Here is a 4,444-nt window from a genome sequence, read left to right as displayed (position 1 = left end):
GCACTACGATCTTCCGAAACGGCTTTGGCTTTCTACCGGACCACATGGCGTCACATTCCAGAACATAGAACTCTTCATAATAATCGCCGCGATAACCACAGATTCAAACTAACTACATTTTTATTTGCACGTAAAGGTAAAGCTGTCCCTCTGCTTAATTAAGACGTGTGGAGGAGTGGAGGTATCGCTCCACCATTCTTTACCCCGGCACTAGCTGGAGGTGAGTGGTTAGCTTCACGTCCAGGCCGCTTTACCCCAGTGGAAAGAACCTCCGCGTAGGCACCAGAGCCGGTCTGGATGCTGTGGGGTAACGAAAAAGCTCTTGNCTGTCGGGAATCGAACCCCGGCCGTGCAGCCCGTAGCCCGTCGCTATACCGACTGAGCTATCCTGGCTGCCGTGTTAGAGAAGGGACTAAAATGAAGGCAGTGTTTTTTTCGAGACAAGCGCCGAACAAGATAATGATATTTGTCCTCCTTCACTCTCTGCTTATTCTCCAGTGACTCATGACACGGAGCTCAGTCAACTGGTTGCAGCATTCTCACGCTGAAACAGTGCAACCGAACTGAGGATTCGCCACTTCCGGTTCTGTTCAGAGAATTTTCCAAGCGTCATTCTCGCTTACCGATTTGAGGCTTTTCGCTGAGTTAACTAAATAAACGTGACATTTGTTTCTGCGCCTAATTAATTAAGCATTACGTCATGAAGACGTATGCGGGAGTGGAGGTATAGCTCCACCATTCTTGAAGACGCCACTAGATGGAGGTGAGTGGTGAGGGTCACGCCCCGGCCGCTTTACCCAAGTGGAAAGAACTTCCGCTGCCTATTGAGTAAGAGACTGCGTGGGCAGCAGAGCTGGTCTAGACGCTGTGACGAAAAGTCTCTTGCGCCTTCCGGGAATTGAACGCCGGTCGCCCAGGCGGTAATCCATCGTTATATCCACTGCGCTATATCGACTGTACCTAAGTAACGCGGCCCTTAAAAATATCCAAACCAAAAATGTGACAGGATTTTAGTGCAGGTTTACCGTGCCGCATCTGGTTGTTGTCAGGTAGTTTGGGCGCTGCTACTTGCGGAAGGACGGACAAGAGGAAATCAACAGGTGGTTCTGAAGTGCACCTAACAAGGTCCGTGAATCTGGCTTGATACTAACGGCTCTCTCTTGCGCCGTAACAAGCGTGCACACAGGAAATGGTGACGCAGGTGCCCCCGACCTCTCCCAAAGCAAAGTGTCCCGTGACGTTCTGATCCTGTGGAGGTGGGCGCTGCTACTTGCGGAAGGACGGACAAGAGGAAATCAACAGGTGGTTCTGAAGTGCACCTAACAAGGTCCATGAATCTGGCTTGATACTAACGGCTCTCTCTTGCGCCGTAACAAGCGTGCACACAGGAAATGGTGACGCAGGTGCCCCCGACCTCTCCCAAAGCAAAGTGTCCCGTGACGTTCTGATCCTGTGGAGGTGTGATCTCTCGCTGTTGTGCGAGGGCACGCTTGTGTGGGAATTAGTGCATCGTTCTTTGGCCAAACGGGATAAATATGCATATTGGAGTGATAATTCGAAATAATTCTGTGGTAACAGGGTGCCCCATCCGTGGCTTCTGTTAGCGCTCTGTATTGACTTGCTTAAAGAGTTCCCTTCACGGAACTCGAAGGCTACTTGATCATAACCAAATTCCAATATTACAAGCCAAGATGCAGTTTTGTCAGCCTGAAATTCTTTCTTTGTTTACCCGTGCGGTGTTGATGACTTCCTGGCCATTGCATTTACATGACGGTTTCGCCTCGAAATATTCTGAGCTGTGGTGAAACCAAATTCGCTTAGGAAACACTGAATTATGTTCCATTTGCACATTGTAACCCTATAAAGTCATCTGGAGCCGTGTTTTGACAACGTAATCGTCTCTGAAATCCCCTTGGCCTTAAACAGGAGCCACGAATGCAACACTGTGCCCTGCATAAGCCATAGGACTTCGGTAACCTATGAAATAAGAAGGCGAAAAATTAAAATTGAAAATAATTTACTGTATTATACCTAAATTAACAGCAGGAAGGTACTGAGCAAATTGGCACAGCGGTAACACTTTAGGTAGGCCGCACACTGGCATGCGTCAAGACATGTAACAGTCAAGACACGATGTCTGCGACATGACGCAAAGAAAGGAGCACAGTTGAAACGCATGAGATTATGAAAACCGCCGCACACCGGTCTGAGTAATGATGCTGACGAATCACGAATGAAGCAAGACTGCGTCTTTTGTCCTCATGTCCTGATGCCTGTCTTGACGCAGTTTGTGTGCGGCCGCCCTTAGACTCGCATTCGGAAGGTTCTCGGTTCGAATCTCAGCCAAGATATCTCGTATACTGATTTTCGTGGTTTTTTTTCAAATTTTCCAAGCAAATGAGCTGTAGCCTCGCAGTGAATGTAGCGCCCAGTAATCTGGAGATCGTTACGTTACAGAGTTACTAGATCTTGTTCTTAACGTGAGATGGGAACCCCAGAATTCCATACCGAGCTCTCACTGAACACACAGGGCGTTTCTTCCATAAGGGTTCCTACTCGAAGGGTGACGTACCCTTGAAGAAGTCTTTACAAATTACCACATGAAGAGTAAGATTTTCTGGGTTGTCACACCGTGTCGTTGAGAGACGAACGTTTCGAAAGAACATATCACCTCGATCTTCAAGGTCGAAGAGTAAGCTACGCGAGGAAGAAGCTTACCGCTTACTGGTTTCTTGCTTGGCTTAGCTTTTTTAACCCGAAGATGGAGGCGATAAGTTCCTTCGAAGCGTTGACCTCCCTCCGAACTACCCCGTGTTACAACGCAGAAGACCGCATTCATCATTGCTACCGCCATGAAACCCAAAAATCCAACAAAAATTTCCACACGATTTAATACTCGGTAAGTGGCACCACTGAGTTAACCTGCCCGGTACCGCGTTGCTGAATGTCCATGCAAAACAGTCGCCTTCTGCAGTGTGATTATGTTCTAGACAGATCACCAGCAGCGGTGCAAAGCGTCAAGTGAACACAGCTTGAAGTTGCGTCGTCACCAAAGCCGTGAGAAATTTCAGGTTTGGTGATTCTTGGCTTATCTAATGTTACGTGGTGATCTCTGAATTATCATTAATTGGAAAATGGTTTCGAAGTAAGTGTTGTCATCTGTTTTTAGGTAGCAGAGCACCGCATACCTCGATGGGTCGATAAATACCGCAGATGATTCAGTTACAATAGCCACTCTTATACCCTGAAGATGGTGGCGACACATTCCTCCGAATCAGCTGTAAACATGTAGCAGAAGAGAACACCGGCGAGTGATATTCATGTGTTGTGATGAATTATAGAACGATGCGTAATCGCTTCATGGACACTACCGAGTATACTCGTTGCATCAGACAGCCTCATGCCTGTGGCCATCTGAATTATAGTGCTGAATTACTCACCATAAAGAGCGCCTTCATAATTTTTCTTTGCCAAATATTATTAAGCTCGTCAAATCAAGAAAAATGGAATTGAAGGGGCGTGTAGCACGCATGGGAAGTAGATAATTGCATAGGAAATGGTGGTTGTGAATGGTTAAGGAAAGAAATTACTTGAAAGACCGAATTGTAGATGGGTGGGTGATATTAAAATGAGTCTGAAATCAGGGTGGGAGTGTGTGGACTATATTCATTTGACTCACTATAGAGACAAGTAACAGGCTCTTGTGAATACGCTTATGAACCTTCTGAATTTGTTGACTAGCTGAGCAGCTACAAGCTTCTCAAGAAGGATTCTGCTCTTTGGAAATATGAGTAGTTAAGACCGGCTGTTGTGAACAAGGTAAAGAACCATGGGGTTCCATAAAATGCAGGCGATTTGTATACTAACTGAGAAACTATTGCCTCAAGAAGGGGTGGTGTCAGTCTCCTCAAGATTCACGGAACGTGAGTGAAATGAAATGTGACTGAGCGTACACAGGGTATGTCGGTTATCCGTGAAGTTCTCCAGCCTGTCTGACTGCTTCGACCTTGAGAAGAAATGTTTTTTCAGAACTGGTTTAGTAGAACAGCCCGGGGAATACCCAACACATACGGTATTCAGGGCTGGAAATGAGGGTAGATGAGGGTCGACACCGTCTGGTTTGTTTCAGGGCGCTTCATTTTCAGCAAGATATTTCCAGGGCCCGCCTCCGCGACTCGTATTTGCGGCCTCCTTTTTAAGCAAGGTTTACCCTGACTCCCCCCCCCCCCCAAAATTACGTCAGTGGCTCGCACTTTACGACTGCCCAGGTGACCGGGGTGCAGTCCAACAACCTGCCCTCTCTACAGATGCAAATCATGTAAAGGGAAAGAACTGAAATTTGTTATATTAATTTTTTAAATGTTTACAATATTATATTTGAGCATCCTGTTACACTCACACAATATATATGAGACAAACACCGTCTTAAGTGTAACAATTGTTA

The sequence above is a fragment of the Cryptotermes secundus genome, unplaced genomic scaffold, assembly GCF_002891405.2.
Source record: "Cryptotermes secundus unplaced genomic scaffold, Csec_1.0 scaffold520, whole genome shotgun sequence".
NCBI lineage: Eukaryota > Metazoa > Arthropoda > Insecta > Blattodea > Kalotermitidae > Cryptotermes > Cryptotermes secundus.
Note: the sequence above shows the minus strand (reverse complement) of the source record.